A 23,708-nucleotide genomic window follows, 5' to 3' on the forward strand; every position below is an offset into this window, starting at 1 on the left:
GTACTTCAACATTCACTAATATAATCCCAGTGAAATACAACAATATACAAAAGGGCACTCTTCTATGAACACTTATTTCCCTGATACATTCCATCACTCTGAGTACTTGCTTGACCACAGCTGCACTGTACACCGACATCTCTTCTGGTGGAGTGTCTTTTTCTATTTATCTGAACAAGAATCCTTCCACAATGCAATGCAGAAAAAAATCAACGTATTCTTTTACTTGCTTTTCATATAGTTAGTAACTTCTGGCTCAGCACAGGCTTTTACCAAAGAGCAAATCTGGAGAACTATTGTGAATATGAACCCACCACCCACACCCTGTTATCCGTTTCTCCTCACCTTATAGTCATTTAAACTAATGTAATGTGACTTAAAAAGGGATCAGCATACTATCAAGTCAGAATGTTTACTAGCAACAGAGAATTAATTCTTTTCTTTGGTGTTTCCTTATAATCTCTCAGGGATTTATAAGGAGGAGTACCCAGCTGAGTTGGTGATTGAATTCTCGAAGGGCTTTATCTGCTTCCTGTTGTATCCTGTATGAAAAACTGATGTCAAAGAATTAATAACTGGCAATCATCCCAAATCAGTCAGTTTTGCCAACAGTAGATGCACATAAGTGATTTATAAGATCACTAAATACTCATGCCTGTTTTAAAAATAATGAAATTTGAGAATTACATATTTAATTCTAGCCTCATGATATTCTGGAAACTGGGATTGATATCTATGTGCTTTTCTTTGTGATGTAGGAGAGGTGATATTCACATATATTTGTAATTTGACAAATATTGAACAGAGGACACCATGGTGAATGTTTTTCATATATCGTATAAGATAAAAAAGTAGAATCTACAATGCAGAGATGCATAACAAAACTGCCCTGGAATTAACAATACTTAGCATTTAAATATCACCATATAAATAATTCTTCATCTTAATATAAAATGCTCACTTCTGTCCTTTCTTTCTCTCTCTCTGATCTCCCCTGCAAAGTGACCAGCAAAGATGCCTGAACCCTTCTTTTTCATGGATCTGTGCAGTCACAGTGAGATTTGCAGTCACACTAACCCTGCTTAGTTTCTAATACATACAAAACCCGCTTCCCAAACTTGCCTGTGATAAAGAACAAGACAAAATAACTAAAAACTGACTTCTCCAAAACAAAACATTGTTTATTCTTCCCCTTAAACATGAAAGACACAGTTTGTGTCCACACTACATGGCACTTTGTTCTCTTCTTTTACCAGCTGATGCCCCTGTGGTTTAATACTCTAGCAGGGGCTGGGGAGGAATATCTTCACACACACACACACCCTTAAGCTACCCTTAAAAAACAGCACCACAAATGATAAGCCGTTTCATATAGATTTCTGTCTTCTATGTTCAATACTCTTTTGCCAAATTGATCTGAAATTGGCTAAGAGGTCCAAAATTTAACAGATGACTGACATCCATGTACAAATCTTCCCATACTCCCATACACGTTCCAGTCTATGTATCCTCACCCATTCAGAGCATTACCACAAGACTCATGAAACAAGGCCTGAAACAGGAGAGATTGTTTTTTCTTAATAGTGTCTGATTCTTTCTTTACATGACACAGCAAAAAGTTTCACCCAGCCCTATTTCTCCCTCTCTAGTTTGAACACGAGCACTGTATTGTACAGCCTAATTTCTGCATCACATCTGTGTCAGACTCAAACTGCCTACAGTATCTTCTCCTGTCAGGGTCCACATTTTTAGGCTTAAATAACATTCTGGTAACCTTGGTACTGTGAGAGGAGAGTAAATTTTGATATTTCTGTTGGCACTGGTCTTTTGGTTTTTTCTTCCTGTCTTGCCCTTTTCTTATTCCTTCAAAGATCTTTACAATCACCTCTGGTGGCTCCTCAGTGCTCTCACCATGGTCCACTCACAGCAGACTCTTGACACAACTCTAGGACTTCTAGTAGTATAGTAACATGTGATATCTGTAAAAAGCTGAACAGAACAAAACTTTAACTTTGCATCTAAGAAATATAACCAAAATTGTTGTAAAATCAGAAAATCTCAAAACAACATTGAAATTTTTTAAAAAGGGACTGGGAAAAATGCCATCTGTGATTCTATATGGAAAATGGAGTAGCTCTTTTCATCAGTGCATTTTAAATGCCTAACTCAGCCATGCACATTCAACATTGTTTTTTTTTTTTTTTTTGAAAGACCAGCATGATGTCTCACACAAATTTCCCAATATTTTTACTCGGAACAATTTTTGAAAATACTACTTTTAAAAAGACTAAACTGACTTTTTATAAAGAAATGTGTTTTGCATTATCTCATGGACTTCGTGTTTCAATTAAATGCTGTTTGTCTAACATGGTGGCTTTTGAAATTAGCTATACTCCAAAACATTGCAGTAGTTTTTAAGAATGCTAGACAGAATGTTTTGGGGTCATATATTATCTGTAAGAATGAACAAAATAAACCACTTCTTGTAATAGTCACATTCTTCTTGTAGATTCTCTCAGAGTAGTTAACAACTAGTATTGGTCAAACTGACAAAAAGTTGTACCTTTAACATTGCTACTATTTGCCAAACAATGTAGCAATAAAATTGGTTAAAATACAGCAAAATCCATTTGCCTAATAACTTAATAAAACTGGAAATAAATAATAAAAATTCAAAAGCATTCTTTCCACTTTAGTACATGTGTTTTGAGCCTAATTTCTAGCAAGAGTATTAAACAGAAATTAAATACCTGTTCTCTTTCTTGGAAAATACAAGAAAATTAGTTACTTTTCCTAGTCAATAGATCTCCAAGCATCTTACAAAGAAAATCAGTGCCATTTCAGTTTTACAGGTAGATGCACTTAGTCACAGAAAATATAAAATCCTCTCTTCTGAGTTCCAGTTCATTTTGCTGTTTTCCAGATCACATTTCTCTGGTTTCCTCATCATTAGCTAACATTTGACATCCAAAGGCCATTAAAAAAAATGACTTTTTTTTTTACTCTGATTGTAGTAGTTTGTGTGGTTTTCTGAGAGCAGCTATACTAATAGGACAATTCCTAGAGGTGACATGCCCCCTGATCTTCTGTCTCTGGTCCACCTGAGTGCTCCATGGGCCCTGTGCAGACTGCCTGTCCTGGTGTGCTTGGCCGAAGATTCTATCCTATCAGATATCATGTTCTCAAGGGGGCCTCCTCCTGCTGCAGGCAGAATTTGGAGACTCAGATGTTTTAGTCTTACATGTAGCCTTCAGAGTGGTCCCAAGCAGACTTCAATCCTCTCAAATATCAATTTCCTCAAGTTTTTACCAGTGGATGCCAAATAAATATTAGGTATCTCCATATGTCACTCAAAGTGAAATACATTCATATCTATAAAGTGGAGAAGGAAGATACTATGGTAGCGTCAGAAAGGTAAATGTGTGCAATACTATTGAATGCAAAGGGGAGGATGCCAGACTAATAGCTACAGTTGTGTCTATGCTAGGAAACTAAACAGAGGCTGGAAACCGGATGGATCAAGACATCTGCTGATCCATATGGTTTAGCTGGTAGTATGTTCCTTAGACTTGTTTTTACCTATGACAACCAGGCAGTGCCTGGACGTAGTCCTGGGGACAGTGAAGAGAAGAGACTGTGCCCAATAAGAAGTCTAGACAAGGCCATCTTGCTTTAAGGGGGGAAGTACTGAGCCCCACAGATACCTATATAGTGCCATTTTTCCCTACAGTCAGTAAACAGGCCTTCATCTTTTCTACTGGTTAGTATAACAGTGTGTCCACATTTTGTCCACAAAGTATTTTAGTAAGATAATTGGTGGAGGCAGCAGTCTTGAGAGATAAACCTGTATTGTAATTAATTATTTTACTATCTGAAGCGCAGAATTGCTAAATACCAATCCCAGACAGAGGGTCTCAGTAGGGATACCAAAGTCTAAGCACAGTTCAAAAAAAACCCTGATTTCTTTGAGTAGTGAGCTGCAGAAATTCCTGGTGGTAGCATGAGATGTGCAGGGACTCCTCTTTGTAATTTGACTGTATGTGATGTAGAAAGTCTTTTTGAAATTCATGAGGGTTTCGTGTTAAAATATTAAAGGAAGGTTTGCCTCTGCTTCTCTTGTCTGTAGATCGCAACTGTGAAGATTTAAAAGCTCACCTTCTCTATTATGTCACCTTTCTCCAAATGTATGATTTTATAGCATTTCAAGAAAATGCAAGTATGAAAGTATAAAAGGTTGCCAACATTTGCCAAGGGTTGTTTTTCCAGTATAGCGATAATCTGTTTTCACATATTAAAAAAAATCACCTTTTTTTTTTTAACCAGTACTATTCAAAAATTCAGTGATATATGACTTTCGTGTTTAACTGCTAGCACAGAAGAAAAAATATTACCTACAGCATCTACATGAGGAGGAGAATAACTTATCATGGAACAAGCAATTAGTACAAGATCACCAAGATGACTGTATATCATTAGGAGCCCAGCACATTATTGATTGAAAGGTAGCAGTAATTTTTACTCAAGAGGCTTCTCAATAGTAATTTATTCCTAATGTCGTGCTAGGCTAAAATGCTTATTTTGTTGCTGCTTCAGCTGATATTTTTAAAATACAACAGAGCTCAAGCTTTCTTTTATGGATTTCTTCTTTTTTGAACAGAAGTACCCCCTGTGATAGAACATGCAACTCAGAGGAACGGCATCAGCACTTTCACTTTGAATCATAAAGTTCACCCATCCTCATTTGTTGGGTTTTGCATTCTTGCTACACTTTCTGATCTGATGCATCTCTTGCCTGCTCAGATTTCTTGACTTATAATTTTAATTTCCATATCCATACTGCTGAATACAAACAGAACTACAGACTTTGTATTTAGATCCACTGGTGCATGCAGTTTGTGTCCACACTACATGGCACTTTGTTCTCTTCTTTTACCAGCTGATGCCCCTGTGGTTTAATACTCTTGCAAGGGCTGGGGAGGAATATCTTCCCCCACACACACACTTTAGAGTGTGTGAAACAACATAGTGCTTTTGAGGATGCTGTTTTTAACATGCGGCAGAAGTTTTGCATTGTACGCACAGTGGTAAAGTATGCAGAAGCTTACTAGGAGTCCAAAGCCTGCTGGTGCAAGGCTGGAGGAAGAGAGAAAGCAAAATCTGTGCGGCCTTTTCTCTGCTGTCTGTTGGGCCATTTCCTGGAATCTGTTATTCACAGATTAATGCATGGGAATGGCTCAAAATTGCAAGTTGACGTGGGCCAAAACCATGCTATGGAGTGCTCTCTAAGCAGATTATTGTGTCCAGTGCTTCTCGTTCCCATATAGTATTTATAGTATAGATGTAGCTATGGACTAGGGTAGTTGGAATTCCATCTTTTTATATACTGTACCTGCTGCTTAACTTCATCTGAGCTGGAGTAAATTTGCTGCTGTAATATTTGTATAGGTCTGACATACGCAAAAGAAAAAATTACTAGTTTTAGCCATCTTTTTATCAACTGCCCTGTCAGTTTTCTTTTTAATTTCTAATAATTAACTAATTTCTGGTAACATATATGTGAGATTAACCTGTGTAAGAGGTGATCACTTTTATCTACAAACAACATTGTCTAGGTTATTTGTTGAAAATACGTTAATTTTGCATTTCCTCTGGACATCACAGAATCCCAGATTGGTTGAAGCTGGGAGGAATCCCTGGAGATCATCTGATTCAACCTCCCTGCCTAATCAAGTGCAGGTAGAGCAAGTTGTTTGGGCTTGTGTCCTGTCAAGTGTTGAGTATCAAGGATGGAGACTCCACAATTTCTCTGGAGTTCCCTTTCCCTTACAAAAGAAAAGTCCTGTTTAACTAATTTAATATCCTTCTATGATAACATCACCCACATAGTGGATGAAGGGAAGGTGGTAGATGTAGTTTTTCTGGATTTCAGTAAGGCATTTGATACTGTGCCTCACAGTATTGTTCTGGAAAAGTTGACCAACTGAGGGATAAACAGGTTCATACTGCACTATGTGAACGAGCTGGACAGCAAGGCTCAAAGGGTTGTAGTGAATGGGACTACATCTGGCTGGTGACTGGTCACCAGAAGTATTCCTCAGGATTTAATTCTAGGGCCAGTTCTGTTTGATATATTTATCAATGATATGGATGCAAAAGCTGAATACATCATTAGCAAGTTTGTTGACCATACTAAACTGGGAGGTACTGTTGACTCTCTTGAGGGATAAGAGGCCTTGCAGAGGGATTCTAGATAGATTGGAGCATTGGGCAATGGTTAATGGGATGAAATTTAAAAACTCCAAATACCAGATTCTGCACGTAAGGCAGAGTAATGCTGGGCAGAAGTACAAACTGGGAGAGTAGTAGCTGGAGAGCAGCCCTGCAGAAAGAAATCTGGGGATGTTGGTCGACAGCAGCTCAACATGAGTCAGCGGTGTGTGCCCTGGAAGCCAGGAAGACAAACTGCATCCTGGGGAGCATCGCACACAGCACAACCAGCTGGTCAACACAGGTGATTGTCCCACTGTGTTCAGCATTGGTGCAGCCTCACCTTGAGTACTGGGTGCCGTTCTGGGCCCCACAATTTAAGAAGGTTGTGAATGTCCTTGAATGCATCCAGAGGAGGGCAACCAAGCTGGTGAAAGGGCTGGAAGGCATGTCCTCCGAGGAACAGCTAAGGACTTTGGGCTTGTCTAATTTGGAGAAAAGGAGGCTGAGGGGTGACCTCATTGCTCTCTACAGCTTTCTGAGGAGGGGAAGTGGAGAGGGAGATGCTGATCTCTTCTCCCTGGGACTGAGTGACAGGATGCGTGGGAATGGTTCAAAGCTGCTCCAGGGGAGGTTTAGATGGGACATTAGGAAGCATTTCTTCACCAAGACAGTGGTCAAACACTGGAACAGGCTTCCTCAGAGAGGTGGTTGGTGCCTCAAGTCTGTCAGTGTTTAAGAGGCATTTGGACAATGCCCTTAACAACATGCTTTGACTTTTGGTCAGTCTTGAATTGGTCAACCAGTTGAACTAGATGATTGTGTAGGTCCTTTACAAGTGAAATATTCTATTCTATTTCTATTCTATTCTATTCTATTCTATTCTATTCTATTCTATTCTATTTTATGCTATGCTATTCTATGCTATTCTATGCTATTCTATGCTATGCTATGCTATTCTATGCTATGCTATGCTATATGAAGGTTTGGAGCCCCAAACTTTAAAAGGTTCCATTAGGAAACATTTCTTTACCAAGAGAGTGGTCAAACACTGGAACAACCTTCCTAGAGAGGTAGTTGATGCCCCAACCTTGTCAGTGCTTAAGAGACATTTGAACAATGCCGTTGATAACGTGTTATCTTTTGGTCAGCCCTGAGTTTGTTAGGCAGTTGAACTAGATGATTGTTGTAGGTCCCATATAACTGACATAGTCTGGTCTGGTCTGGTCTGGTTTATTCTATTCTATTCTAATGGCCAACCTCTGCCAATGACTGACCACTTTCACAATAGAAGTATTTTTTCTTATGCTTAAATATAATTTCTTGTATTTTGATTTTGGCCCATTGCCTTTTGTCCTGTCATTGCTAACCTCTAAGAAGAGCCTGGCTCTGTCTTTGTTACACCCTCCCTTCACTTCCCATGTGTTTATGAACGTTGCTGAGATCCCTCTGAGCCCTCTCTTCTCCAAGCTGAGCAGTCCAGGCTCTCTTAGCTTCTCATATATGAGATGGTCAAGCCTCTTCATCATCTTAGTGGCCATTTGCTGTACTCACTTCTGTACTGGGGACTACAAAACTGGACACAGTACTCCAGGTATGGCATTATCAGTGCTGATTAGAGGGGAAGAATCAGCTCCCCTCACATGCTGACCGTGCTTTTTTTAATGCAGTTCAGGAGGCTGTTTGCCTGCTTCTCCATGACAGCATATTACTGACCCATGGTCGATGTGTTGTCCAACAGGACCTAATGTCTTACTCTGCAGAAATGCCTTCCAGTCAGTTAGCCTGAAAACTGTACTGGTAACTGGGGTTATTCCTCCCCAGGGCCAGGACTTGTCTTTTTCCTTTGTTGTGCTTCATGAGATCCCTTTTGGCCAATTTCTCCAGCCTGTCTTCTGAATGGCAGAACAGCCATCTGGTACATCAATCATTCCTTGTTTTTTAGCCTCTGCAAACTTACTAAGAGTATGCTCTGTCCAATTGTCAAAGTCATTAACGTAGATGTTAAACAAAAATAGAGCCCAGTTCTGACTCCAGGTATGTATTAATACCACTACGAACTGAAAGATGCTGCTGGTCATGGTGCGTTGGATGTTTAAGTTATGAGGAATTCTGCTTACTGCGTGCCTGCTTTATAAATATGCATTTCATGATAACTCCTGCTGATACATTTTAGTGTTGTTTTAATAGTGTCTGGATTGAACCGCAGGAATTTAGTCCTCTAATTGCTAGTCCAATTATTTTTTTTCTCATCAAAAATGTTTAACAGGCTTTTTCAACAGCTGTATTTCCCACACTGGAACATGTGGCCTAAATCAGGACCACATTGAAGCCATGTGATGTGAATGTGACACTAAACAGAATTAAAACAGCATGTTTATTAGTTGAGAAAAACACATCAATGCAAAAACTACTGGCAAGAGACAGGGACATTTTCAGGGGTACATGCAGGAGTGACTTGACATATGATTTACAGAAGTTTACCCCAGGCTCTTCAGACTGTTGACTTTAATGCAAACAAGATCTAAGGAACCTCTTAATGTCATTAGTATCCCTGCAATCCCCCAGAGCTCAAGTGCTTACCTGTCACTGTCAGTCTGGCACCATGATTTCTAGCAAATCCAGACCATGTAGTTCTCAATGACAAGTACAGATCCACCTGTCTGAAGGCACTTAGATCCATTTGTCTGGAGGACTTAGTAGGAGTTGTTTCTGTCTTTTATGAAGACCTTCATTACGAAGTGCCCATATGGTAGTGGAAGATATAGATGGAGTAGTGAGTGAGACTGCTGAGCCTTCTTGTTTCATTTCTAGAAAAAAACAGCTATGATTTAATTGGGAAGGATTGTTCTTTCCAGGGAGGACAGTAGGATAACTCATTTCTGAATCCAGGCTGGTCAGAGATAGGAAATACAGTAAGTACAATTTTTAAAGAGGAATCCTGGCTAAGAGCTTTCTAAAATAAGATGCATATGGCTGTACTTTTTTTCTTTTGTATTTTCATAAGAAATTGGGTATGGATGAGGTTATATGGTTAAGGCTTTTTCTGCAGTGCCAAGACATTGGGAAAAGTGCATGGGACCACTGCAAGGCACACACCTCCTGTGCGAGTCCTGGTTGGAGGGTCACATCCAGAGGGTAGTGATCAAAGGCTTGATGTCCAGTTGGAGACTGGTGACAAGTGGTGACCCTCAGGGGTCCGTAGTGGGACCAATACTGTTTAAGATCTTCATTAAAGATACAGACTATAGGACTGCATGCAGCCTCAGCAGGTTTGCAGACGACACCAAGCTGAGTGGTGGGGTTGCACACCTGAGGAGTGGGATGCCATTCAGAAGGACCTATACAAGTTTGAGAAGTGGGCCCATGTGCACCTCATGTAGTTCAACAAGGTCAAGTGCAAGGTCCTGCACCTGGGTCAGGGCGACCCCCCATATCAATACAGGGCGTGGGATGAAAGAATTGAGAGCAGCGCGATGGAGAGGACATGAATTGGCAATGTGCACTTGCAGTCCATATCTTGGGTTGCATCAAAAGGAGCATGGCCAGCTGGTCAAGGGAGGTGATTCTGCCCCTCTACTCTGCTCTGGTGATACCCCACCTGGAGTCCTGCGTCCAGCTCTGGAGCCCTCAGTACAGGAAAGACACAGACCTGTTGGAGAGGATCCAGAGGAGTCCACAAAAATGATCAGAGGGATGGAACAGCTCTCGTGTGAGGAAAGGCTGAGAGAATTGGGATTGTTCAACCTGAAGAAGAGAAGGCTCCAGGGAGATCTTATTACAACCTTCCAGTACTTAAAGGGAGCTTATAAGAAAGATGGGCACAAACTTTTTAGTGGGGCCTGTAGTGAGAGGACAAGGGGTAAGGGTTTAAAACTAAAACAGGGGAGATTCAGACTAGATATAAGGATGAAACTTTTTACAATGAAGGTGGTAAAACACTGGAACAGGTTGCCTAGAGAAGTGGTAGATGCCCCATCCCTGGAAACATTAAAGACCAGGGTGGACAGGGCTCTGAGCAACCTGACCTAGTTGAAGATGTCCCCTAGATGACCCTGAAAGATTCCTTCCAACCCAAACTATTCTATGATTCTATGTGTCTGCAGAAGCCCCGAGAGGATTTCCAAGACAGCAGATCTTCATGCGTGTCCCAAATGGGACAATACCTGAATGTGTACTCTCCTTCATCTTCAGTCCTCAGAAAGGATTCTGAAAACATGAGCAGGGGAGACATCATGCTACAATGCAAAGAGGAGTGAGTCTGGAACAAAACAGATGTACATCAAATATCAATTTCTTATTTCTCCAGCTTCAAATCAGAGATATTACAGATGGAAAAGTCGTATTAGATCATGTTATGGATCTCCTTGCCAAGGCTGGACTGTTCCCTACTGTTACAGTCTGTAATGCTTTGCCCAGGTGAGTGATGGCTTCCCACAGTGATTCTATTGTACCCTCCTTAGAGCCACTTTCCCATACTTTGCTCCCCTTTCTGGTCCAGCTGCCATCTGGGCAGACATATCCTATCAAGTACTTCTCCAGCAGAAAAGACAGCTGTTTTAGCCATAACAAGGATGTACATCCCTGTTAATGTGACAGTAATGAACTTGCTCATATTTTCCTGAAACATCTGTACAATTGGAGAACTATTTTAGTGTTGAACAAACTATTGACTTTTATTTAGTTTGTAGATGGCCTCATAAGTCTGCCACTTTTTTTTTTTTTTCTTCTCCTTCTTAATAATGCCATAACAGTTCAGGATTGTGTGATTCATGATCACACAATCACAGAATGTTTAAGGTTTGAAGGGACATCTGGAGGTCATCTGGTCCAAACCCCTTACTCCAGTAAGATCAACTAGAATCCTAAAAAATACTTAAAGGCTCAGTTGCATTTGTGAAAAATTTCTTATGAGCTGGTAATGCCCCTATGTATTTCCCTCCTTGTCCTGATATCAACAGTGTTTTCAAACAGTAGTGCAATGAGTAACTATTTCATGTAATTGTTGGCACTCCTCATGAATCAAGTAGAGCTGTCAGTAGAAATGCAGCAGTTTCATCATTGAAAACCTTACTGGTCTGAAAGTCTTCATCTCCTGGCAGCCAGGATACCAGGACTTCCCCCAAGAATCAGGCAGCAAAAAGCCATTTCAAAGTCATTTGGCTCTTGGGATCTAGACCCTGATATTCAAAATTCAGAAAGCATCCAGGCTTCTGGTTTCACAGACAGAATTGCCTGTGAGTAGGAGCACAGCTGGCTGAAATAACAAGAGAAAATCAGGACATATTAGTTTATGTCGTGGTTTGGTTGCAGGGTGACAATAAAACCATGGCAGATATATTGTTAACCTCCTCTCCCCCCACCTTTCCCCTTTAGTCCCTCCCTCTCCCCACTTCCCACTAAGGACAGGTGATTGGGAGGGGAAGAAGGACAGAGAGAAGACAGCTAGAAAAATTTAAAATGTTTTACTAATGCTACTAATAAAAATAGAGAAAATAATACAAAATATACAAAACCAATCTTGAAAGTCCTGGCAACTGCTCCGGCAGATGTAGGGCCGGCACCCGAAGTCCTGGACTGGACTCTGCAGCCAACCGGAGCTGGATTCAGTCTGTCACTAGGCCTCAGTTCGCAGGGACAACTCACAAGGTCCTCTCCCAATGTCGGCCATAAAAAAAAGGGAACAAGATCCTTATGATCCCCCACTTTTATATGAAGTATGACGTGAATAGGATGGAATACTTTAGTTGGTCAATTTACAGTTCACCTCCTGCCTGCACATCTTGCGGGATGCATCATTATCTATGACCTTGCATTCCATTGCTATGTCTACCAAAACATGTGTCTAACTTTCAGGAAAACTGCAGTTAGTAAGAAGACTTTAGCTGACAGGGAAATTCACTAAAAGAGAAACTTGTTTTTAACAAAACCACGACAGTTGATCATAGAGAGACAATAAGCCATATGTGTAAAGTATATGCATCTCCGGTGTGTTCAATCTTTAAACTGAGTCTGCCTCATCTATCCATAAAGACCATGTACACACTCACAATGAATTTATCATGTAGATAGTTTTGTGCATTTTCTAACTGTGCACTCAAATGCAAATGTCAAAATTTGCAGCCCAGCTTTATAATGTGATCCAAATGAGCTTAGGGCAGCAACCAGACACTCTGAAGTGCTAAGTAAAAACCAAACAAACAAACAAAAACCCCAAAAAACACCCTGTAGATTTTATATAAGCAGTCAAAGTCAGATGTTACCAATGTGCCTGTGGCTTAGAAATATTGAAGATCCCAACGAAGTCATTAATCATGGACTGTCCTCTTTCTGTTCAAGGATAGTTTGATGGCAGACTCTGTTTTAGCTGTTAAAATGCACTTCATTGACAGTGATGGTACCTTCAGCACTAAAATTCCGGACACGGTGGTAAACAGTTCTTTTGGACACTTCATTTTCTCCCTATCCAAAATTCCAGGTCAATAAGAAGGATCATGACAGGGCTCAGCTGGTGACATTAATGACTGACTAGTGCTACTGATACACTGCCATCTAGTCAAATTGTCAGGTTATGATCTAACTCTTTGTGGTTTCTGTGTGAATGCTATTAAAAATATTTTTGCAGTGGAAAATCATCACATAAAGCGTAACAAATGTTGAAGACACAAACCAGGTTTTTTGTATCTCTTCTATTCCTGAATTCTATTTTATTCATTCATGGGTGATGAAGCACTATCAGAAGCTGATCTGGCTTTTCTTTCCCCCTTGCTCCCACGTCCCCTTCAGGGAAACTAGACTCTGGGGAGGAAATCCCTGTGTGATCCAGGATCACCTCAACATGGGGATGATGGCATGATATACAGAAGCCCAGCACCATAGAAATACTCTCAGGCCACAAAAAACCATCATGATCAGGTTAACTATCCTCCTCCCTAATACATGGCAGAGATTCTCCTATGCTCGTTTCTCCGCACTATTCAATATGGTAAACCTTTATTTCTGTAATTTAGTTATTTAGTTTTCCCTCTTTGATACCATTATTGCTTTTATATTCTCTTTGGTACTTTTGACAATCAACAAGAAAGCAAGAGGGTTTTTTGGGCAATCTCTACAGCTGCAAGTAACAGACAAGCTTTCAGGTACAGAAACCCTTCATCAGGGCTGAAGTGAAAGCATTCATTAAGTGAGCCACCCAGTACCAGAAGGATAGCTCATTTCAAAAACTTAATTTAGGAGATGCAAAAGATATGGCTGGAACAAAGATTTTACCAGCTGTTTGATTAGAGATAGCAGGTGGATGTTTTCTGGGAGGGGACATCCTACCCCTGCAAGACATCCATGGGAGTTTTGTCATTAATTTTAGTGGAGACAAGATTACATCAAAATCCTTTTGCTTTCTTTTTGTACCATATCTCCAACCTTTATTTATTATGTTGCCTAAAGAGGAGGAAATCCTCATTAGCTGTGACTGAATCTGAATAAAACTTTTAAACACATGGTGTCAGTAGGTTGAAATATCAGACAGTCTTGCTTCCTGCACTTAGTAGCTACAACAAAGAGAGCCGTGGGTGGAAGGTCCTGAAGGATGCGTGGTTTGGATCTCTATCACTCTCCTCTTGGAGTTAGAAACCAGGTAAATGCCTAGCTAGGTCTGTCATCTGCTCTACGGTAAAGAAACAGATTATGACTCTTGGTCTTTACAGGATCTGAGAAAAAGAAAGGTCTGTACTTATGACTATTACCTATACAAAGCTGCAGACATGACTGGCATTCAAATACCAGTGTGAGAAGTAGAACATTTGGGTTATAGTCTAAGATGCAGCTAGTCAAAATACAGCTTGATGTAAATTACTTATGTTCAAAGTCTTTTTTCCAGGGAATGACTTACTGAAAGAGTGGTGTAACTGGGGAATCTGATTTACTAATGATTCTTTTAATGAAGAAAGAGTCTCTGTTTTATATAGTAGCTTTCCAGAGCTCCTAGAAAAAGGCCCAGCTAATTCCCTCTGAGGGGTATTTTTCCTCCTAACCAAATCATCCTTTTCATCACATCAGATATCCTTAGCAGCTTGGCAGTATGTCACTTCTATGTTTTCAAAAATATTTGTAAGAGGTTAAAGTGTTGTAGCTGGGCTTGCATCAGTGGGGCAGCACTCTAGAATTGAAGAAGACCGGGAGGCCTCTCATACCCCTAGGGTGAAATCGGTGTGCTCAGCTCGCTCCTTGAAGTGCCTGTACACCAATGCGCGCAGCATGGGGAATAAGCAGGAAGAGTTAGAAATCTGTGTTCGGTCAGGAGATTATGATCTGTTGGCAATTACAGAGACATGGTGGGACAGCTCACATGACTGGAATGCGGTCATGGATGGCTATGCCCTTCTCAGGAAAGACAGGCCAGCCAGGCGTGGTGGTGGAGTTGCTCTTTATGTGAGAGAGCAACTACAATTTATTGAGTACTGTCCAGGTGCAGTTGAGGAGCAAGTTGAGAATCTGTGGGTGAGAATTAAGGGGCAGGCTGGCAGGGGTGACACTGTTGTGGGAGTCTATTACAGGCCACCAGATCAGGGTGAGGAAGTTGATGAGGCCTTCTACGGGCAGCTGAGCGTGGCCTCACAGTCACAGGCTCTGGTTGTTATGGGGGATTTTAACTACCCTGATGTTTGCTGGAAGGACTACTCAGCCAGCCAGCCTCAGTCTAGGAGGTTCCTCCAGTGCACTGATGACAACTTTCTGATGCGAATGGTGGAGGGGCCGACTAGGAGAGGTGCGCTGCTGGATCTCGTCCTCGCTAACAAGGAGGGTCTGGTTGAAGCAGTAAAGGTGGAGGGCTGCCTTGGTTGCAGCGACCATGAAATGGTGGAGTTCAGGATCTCGTGTGGCAGGAGCAGAATATCAAGCAGAATTGCAACCCTGGACTTCAGCAGGGCCAACTTGGGCCTTTTCATACAATTGCTGGGGGAAATCCCGTGGGCAAGGCTGCTTGAAGGTAAAGGGGCCCAAGATAGTTGGTTAACATTCAGGGACTGCTTCTACCAAGCTCAAGATCAGAGCATCCCGACACGTAGGAAGTCAAGGAAGGGAGCCAGGAGACCTGTGTAGTTAAACAGGGAACTGCTGGGCAAACTCAAGTGGAAGAGGAGAGTTTACAAATCATGGAAGGAGGGGCTGGCCACTTGGGAAGAATATAAGGCTGTTGTTAAAGAATGTAGGGAGGCAACTAGGAAAGCTAAGGCCTCCTTAGAGTTAAACCTGGCAAGAGGGGTCAAGGACAATAGAAAGAGCTTTTTCAAATATATGGCAGATAAAACTAACACCAGAGGCAATGTAGGCCCACTGATGAATTGGGTGGGTGCCCTGGTGACAGAAGATACAGAGAAGGCAGAGCTGACTGAAGTCATTGCTAGGCCACTCTCCATCATCTTTACCAAGTCTTGGGAAACGGGAGAGGTGCCTGAGGACTGGAGGAAAGCAAATGTCACTCCAGTCTTCAAAAAGGGCAAGAAGGAGGACCCGGGCAACTATAGACCAGTCAGCCTCACCTCCATCCCTGGAAAAGTGATGGAACAACTTATCCTTGGTGCCATCTCAAGGCATGTCAAAGATAAGAGGGTCATTAGGGGCAGCCAACATGGCTTCACCAAGGGGAAGTCATGCTTGACCAACCTCATAGCCTTTTATGAGGACATAACGGGGTGGAGACATGATGGCAGAGCAGTGGATGTGGCCTACTTTGACTTCAGTAAAGCATTTGACACCGTCTCCCACAGCATCCTCACAGCTAAACTGAGGAAGTGTGGACTGGATGATCGGGTAGTGAGGTGGACTGCAAACTGGCTGAAGGAGAGAAGCCAGAGAGTCGTGGTCAATGGGGCGGAGTCTAGTTGGAGGCCTGTATCTAGTGGAGTGCCTCAAGGGTCAGTACTGGGGCCAGTATTGTTCAATATATTCATCGATGACTTGGATGAGGGAATTGAGTGTACTATCAGCAAGTTTGCTGATGACACCAAACTGGGAGGAGTGGCTGACATGCCAGAGAGCTGTGCTGCCATTCAGTGAGACCTGGACAGACTGGAGAGTTGGGTGGGGAGAAATTAATGAAATATAACAAGGGAAAATGTAGAGTCTTGCATCTGGGTAGGAACAACCCCAGGTTCCAGTACAGGTTGGGGAATGACCTACTAGAGAGCAGTGTAGGGGAAAGGGACCTGGGGGTCCTGATGGACAGCAGGATGACCATGAGCCAGCATTGTGCCCTTGCGGCCAAGAAGGCCAATGGCATCCTGGGGTGTGTTAGAAGAGGGGTGGTTAGTAAGTTGAGAGAGGTTCTCCTTCCCCTCTACTCTGCCCTGGTGAGACCGCATCTGGAATATTGTGTCCAGTTCTGGGCCCCTCAGTTCAAGAAGGATAGGGAACTGCTGGAGAGAGTCCAGCGCAGGGCCACAAAGATGATTAAGGGAGGGGAGCATCTCCCTTATGAGGAAAGGCTGAGGGAGCTGGGTCTCTTTAGCTTGGAGAAGAGGAGACTGAGGGGTGACCTCATTAATGTTTACAAATATATAAAGGGTGAGTGTCACAAGGATGGAGCCAGGCTCTTCTCGGTGACAACCAATGATAAGACAAGGGGTAATGGGTTCAAACTGGAACACAAGAGGTTCCACTTAAATATGAGAAGAAACTTCTTCTCAGTGAGGGTAACAGAACGCTGGAACAGGCTGCCCAGGGAGGTTGTGGAGTCTCCTTCTCTGGAGACATTCAAAACCCACCTGGACACATTCCTGTATAGCCTCATCTAGGTGTTCCTTCTCCTGTAGGAGGATTGGAGTAGATGATCTTTTGAGGTCTCTTCCAATCCCTAATATTGTGTGATTCTGTGAAAGCAAACATATTAGATTTTGGTCAGGTAACAGACCTAGAACTGTAGCAATTTACAAATGCAATGTTGTTATGGGAATTTGAATGGTGTTACGGAAAACAGAAAGAAAGCAAACTTCACTTTAAGATAAAGCACCCTCAATCAAACATACCAGGATCATCACAGGACAACTCAAGAGCCACTGGTAAGCACACTATGGTCTGATTGTTTTATATGTCTATGCAATCAAAAGCTTATCTCAGGAGCTCTCTCTGAATTCACTGATTGCATAGAAGTGTTAGTCTACTCCTAGAATGTCGCTAGAGCTCCCTCTAAAACAAAATTTTGCTGTCATCAGCTGATAGTTCACTGTGAGTCAGCATAGTTAGAAAGCCTATAGGCTGAGAAAACACAGGTGCTCAGACTTGATAAGAAAGCCGCACAAGGCTCTTCATGTAACCACACAAGACCACAGAGAGCTTCCTGTGGAGAGCTGCCTGGTTAAATATTACTGTCTACTACAGCTTTCTGCACAATAGATGTTTGTGCGGCTATTACTTTACACTTTTTTCTTACACTAGACCTTCCTTCTGCTGTTAAAATAAAGCCATGATTTGATTTGAAGAATATCATACACGTATTTGAACAGGGGATCCTGGGAGAGTTTTCTGATTCCAGACTTGACGCCGCATTTGTGACACTGTCACTGAAACTGGGACAAAACCTGAATATATACCATAATTTCACAAGCCCAGGTTTTCCAATAGAAGAAAACCCAGGCATATGTGCACAAGAACAATGATGTGCTGGTGTGGACAAGAAGGGGACCAGGACTCTGAGAAGACCACAGATCCCACCTACACTCATAATCCATTTCTACCCACCAAGTCAGGGAAGGAATAGTCTTGGGGTGAAACCTAGCTGAGAAAGTTAGGTGGCTGAGGCCTGGTCTAAGGTTATCTGAATCCTACGAGGCTGCACTAGAAGAGATGAAGACATGACATTCGCTTGATTACAGGGGTACTTTCAAGCACACCATAACATGCTCAGTCAGACACATAGTAATGAGACTAAACTTCCCAGACCATCCAGTACACTCTTCGTATGCAGGGATAGTGCCAACATACTGACAGAAAACTCTGGGATAATATTTTACCCTATGGTTTTTTGCCAGGATATTTTCTCAATACCGAGGCAAAAGAGAAGGAGACAGGAACCATTGGTCCTGATCCCACCTCTCATGGCAGGTTGTATCATGTGATGCATGTCCCCATCAATAAAGTCTTAAATTGTTAGATTGCTTATACCATTATATTATTGTATTGGTAGTTAGGTTACCCTCAATGCACAAGCTGGTCTCAGCTGAAAATGTGCCATATGTGGTGCTAGCTGAAACGGCAGTTTTGCATGATTTGCAGGCTGGCATGAACGTGTTCATGTACACATTCTCCCATGCTTTCTGACTATTTCCACAAGCCAGTGGAAGTGCAGCTGCTGGTGTGATCACCCTGTGTGTACTCTCACTGCAGATCCAGGCAGCCTGGACCACAAGAAAGCCTTTGGCAAAACAACCTTTTGTAATAAGGCTTTCTGCTTGCGTAAATCTACGCAAGAGTAAAGCTCACTATAGTGAATTCAATCTCCTTTTCAGTCAGTAACAAAACCACTTGAGTTATCCAGGGGATATTTCATGTTTCTAAATTAGGAATTCACTTTGTCTCACTTGGCCTGAGTGAGTGTTCTTCACCCAAAAAAGGAAGAGACACTGTAATGAACGTAAGTCTGATGTGCAGAGTGCACAGTATTCAGCTATCTTCATTAAAGCCTTTTAAGGTATCCAGTGTCAGAATTAATCTTTAGTATTTAGATTTCATTGCTAAAACATTTAGGCAGTCTCAGTTTTTAACTGACTGTAAAAATGTAAAAATATTTGAGGGATTGTTTATAATTTGAAATTGTATGAAAAAGATACCCAGCAATCCTAGACACATAACGAACAATAATAATTTTAAAAATTGTTTCTGTTGTATCTGGTAAGAAGTATTATCCTCAGTGTAATAATAATAATAAATCCTCATGGCCTCAAAAACTACTTAGAGGTCACTGATGTAACTACTTTATATATATGTTACATGTGCAAAAATTATGACCATGTCTGGTTCATGCATCATCCTATATTGTTAGAAAGGAAAACTACAAAAGGTACTGCTTGCCTTTTTATTTAAATAAAATGCTGAACCATTCAGAACATATATGCTCTTTGTATTGACTAAGAGTCTATATGTCACAGAGTAAGCAAAAGAGTAAGCAAAAAAAAAAAAAAGAAAAATCTGTTGGAGGACAGGACGTTTCCATTATGCTTTTTTTAATTGGCAGCTGTGCCATAAGGAATGTTAATTTCTAAAAAGATTTGAAAAAAAAAAAGTTGTATCTAGAAACTTTAGTCTAAAGCAGTTATTGTAATGGAAGCGTTTAGGAAACACGCTATGCTGGTACTTTTCACAATATTATTTATGGATACCGGCATTCTCCAAAGAGGGAAAATCTATGCATAGCAAAATTCTTAAATTGTCTTCATGACCACAGGATTGCAATCAATATAAAAGGAAGATTCTGATATTTGGTATTTCAAGATATATGTTTTGAAGGAATGCAGAAGATTTAGGCACTTATCTATCTCTGACTTTCAAATGACAGTCAAGCTTGAAGAGTTGTCTGTACTTTTAGGGATAAGTAAAGGAAGAAAAATATTGTAAACCACAAGCTTAAATTTAGTTAAGATAAAAATATCAGTATTAAATTTTCTTCCAGTGGAAGTCCTAAGCTCTGCCATCCGCAGACAGGAAAAGCATGTGGCTCCTTCCGATGGGGTTTTCCCATATTTGACAACTGGTCAATTCATGTGCTGTAGATATGTCTGACTATTCACCAGAACATCTCCCCCCTCTCTCAGATCCTCGCATCCTTTGGTCTTCACCCCAAGTACCACAATGTCCCATTTTCTCCATGTGACAGATGCACTGTCCCCCCCACCCCCAACTAAACCAGCAGTAGTTCGGTACAGGCTCCAAAGCAGGTAAAAGCCAAAACTCACAAGGAAGAAGAACAACACACTGAACATCGATAAGTTGTGGGTGTAAGGAGTCTAGTGCATACTTTTCCCACTGTATGCAATTTGACTATGAGCCAACCACCTTGTTCTATAAATATGACAGCCCGCGTGAGTCTACTTTGAGCTCTCTCTGTTAAACAAACTGGCTGTATAGCAATGATCTTTTACTGCTTACAGATCGCTGGATGAGCCCAAATTAAGTTTTGTATTAGTCATTTAGTCATTTAGTTTAAGTAAATGCATTTTAAATAGAATGAATCACTTAGAAGGTCATGTGACTTTTGATATTATGTCTGCTTCACATTACTTAGCAAGCTAAATTTGCTGAAATATTAAACTGTGTGTTGTAAAGTTAAGCTCATATTCACCAAACTTGTATGTACTTAATGAAAACAAAAGCAGCTACAGACCATCAAGGACACCCGTGAAATAAGGCCTGGTTTGCACTTTGCTGAACAAAATAGGATTCATTCACACAAAATAGCACCTTCAAGGCCAGCACAAAGTGCCTACGGACTGTAAACAATGCCCACAGCTAAACAAAACGAAGGCCTGTCTGAGGTCAGTGAAAGAATCCAATGAGAAGCAGGAAGACCCCAGACTCAGATATTATTATTGTACTTAATCATGGTTTAAGGGGCAGGTATATAGTCTGTAAAGGTATTATCACTGAGGGATTTCAATGCTCAGCAGGGCACCTCTGTGAAGACACCCAGCTCGAGTTGGCCCTGCTGCTGTACTACTCCATAAATTAGATATTTCTGTGAACTTTGGTACCTGAGAGTTTGTTTTGAGAGACCTAGGACCCAGACTTTGGAGTGACCTGACACCAGGCCCCCAGAGGTAAGGCAAGTAAGTTGAGTTGCAGAATGATGAAACTTTGAAATCCTAGCCAAGCAATATAAAGAATTGGGTGCGCATTTATAACTCTTCGGCCATAAAAACATATAATCCCTTAGCTGTTTTCCCTTAGCCTCTATGTTTCTCATGCATGAGCAGTCAACTGAGTCTGGGACTAAGTTTGGATCTAGCCACACAGACTCCCCTCTGAGAAATAGTTCAGAAACCAAGGAGGTCTGTTCTGAACCTTGTGACTCAACGGGAGGGTCTCCATCTATCTTTTGGCATCTCCTATCCCCATAGAAATCACTCCAAAACAACTCTCACCCTATTCTGCTTGGCATATTTCCTTCGTGCAGTAAGTAACAGAGTGAACCTTGACATCGAACTCTGTTAAGTCACACTTTTCTTTAAGTGATCTAAACACTAGTCTGTGGGAAACAGGACCCTAAAACACTCCTCCGTGACACTCTGGTGGAGCCTGAGCACCCAGATCCTTTGTGAGAGAAAATAAATTCAATTTTTTTCTTGAGCACAATTCATCTCAGAAAAGCTGCAATGATAGTCAATGGAGACAGTACACTTCACTCATCATGGGTTTTTCTAGTAGGGAGGATTTTAAACACAGCACTAATTAATTGGATAATACCCAATCCACAAACTTCAAAAAAAATGCAGACACCTGCAGTGTTTTTATCATAATAGTTTCCACTACTGCCAATCTCTCTGTAAAGAAACACCGCTATAAAAGATGCAATTCAATTCACATATTGTTTAATTTTGTTTAGCATATTTTACAAGCTGTTCAGGCTTTTAACCTCAGTAGTTATAACAGGAAGCTAGTAAAATAAGTCATAGTGACTTATTTGGACTAAAACTGGGTATAAAGATATCAAAACTAATATGTCAATAGAACAAGGCTGAAAGTTTCCAGTTTGGTATAAAGGCAGTCATTTTAAATTATACTACTACTAAGTGTTTTATTCATTTAAATCAAGGGCAATAATTTCTTATACTTTCACCTTCAACCAGGTATTCTGCATAAATTACATGTGTTAGGTCATACCTAGCTAGCACCTGTAAAGTTTCTCTTGAGTGCTATGGAAATTTGTTAAAATTTGATGCAAGGTTAAAGGAGCTGATACACCTCTAGGACTGAGTAGAGCAAGAGAAAACGACCTTTGGTCAGAAAAGATGAAGTAACTTGAATAAAATGTATTAGATAAGCTGGTGTATTGAGATTTCTAATCTTTTTTTTTGAAGTGCAACCTTTGTTGCAAACTGAATTAATTGCCTGCTTGACATTGAAGTCATTTCTCCAAGACACGGGACAGCTGTGTTGAACAACTAGTCTGTCTACATTTTAATATTAATAGTATGCTCTTTAACCTTTATTGTGCATTTAACTTTTATACTTCTCATTTGTAGTCACCCATCCTGTCTGTCCTGAGAAAATACAACTTTAAACTTAATTGTCCTCTCTGAGATTTTGCAATGCATGAATAGTGTTTGGTAATAGAAAAGGATGTGAATTTACTGTCATCCAAAAAAGTTCTTATCATGTTTATATCAAAACAAGCTATTCTTTCCTCCTTCTTTAAACATTGTTTTAATGATTAAGAGATCAGTTCTTTTGAATTCCATTTTTTCTTTGCATAAATTATAAATATTTAGCAACCAAATTAATATTTATTCACAAAATCACAAGATAGAACTCAGTAATATTAGAAACCTTAGAAAATATGACCGCCAGCTGGGATCCCAGGAGTGTCTCATTTCCATGCTTTCCCACAACTGTCCATTACCTTGTCCCTGAGATGTGCAAAAATTGGTGCTCCTCCAGGGCTATTTTTCCTTTTCCATACAGAAAACAGTAAACCCTGCAGCAGGCAGAATCATTAATTACAGATGACTATGCACAGTGTCCTCATTTTTGTGAACTGTGCAGTAAAGGAGTCACCAAGCAGTGATCAAACATTGCTGATGGAAACTTGAGTTTTGCTGCAATGCTTCATGGGTGGTATGAGTCTATGTTCCTGGCTGGCTCAGGAGGACAGTTCTATGAGTTACATATACTGCATTTCCAGGAGAGATCACCATGGGAGTTTCTCAGACAGCATATTGTGTGCTTGTGCAGAATTAATCCATTTTTCCCCTCAAAAAAATTGAAACTCCTTATGAGAAAATGTATTTGTGCAGCTTTATTTTTACCCTACATTTTAGACAAAGAGATTGTTACTACATAGGTTGCAATTTTACTCTTCCACTTCAATAGAACTTCTCTGTGTAATGATTTCCTTCCTATCTCTGGGGACTTTTGTGAAACAGATAACTCGTTTTCTAATTTTACATGCCACAAAAAATAATTTCAAAACAATGGTTTGTAGTTAATGGTTTCACACTTGAAAGCAGTAATATAGCTTATAAACCACTGCATGGAACTGCACTGAAGACTTTCTGGAATTATTTATATATCATCAAAGAACACATCAGGACTAAAAACTGGTTGAATATTTCTCTGCTCAAAACTTGAGGTTCATCAGGTCATTATGAGCTGTATTTTTGTTCTGGTGTGCTTTTTGTTTTCCAAATTATTAGCATGAATTTACATGGATTTTAGTTCCTGAAATTCAATTATGCAGTTCCAGGAAACACACTGAAATCTGTCAGTGCCCTAAAAGATGTTTAGTGCTTCAA

Source organism: Caloenas nicobarica, chromosome 1 (assembly GCF_036013445.1).
Source record: "Caloenas nicobarica isolate bCalNic1 chromosome 1, bCalNic1.hap1, whole genome shotgun sequence".
Taxonomy (NCBI): Eukaryota; Metazoa; Chordata; class Aves; order Columbiformes; family Columbidae; genus Caloenas; species Caloenas nicobarica.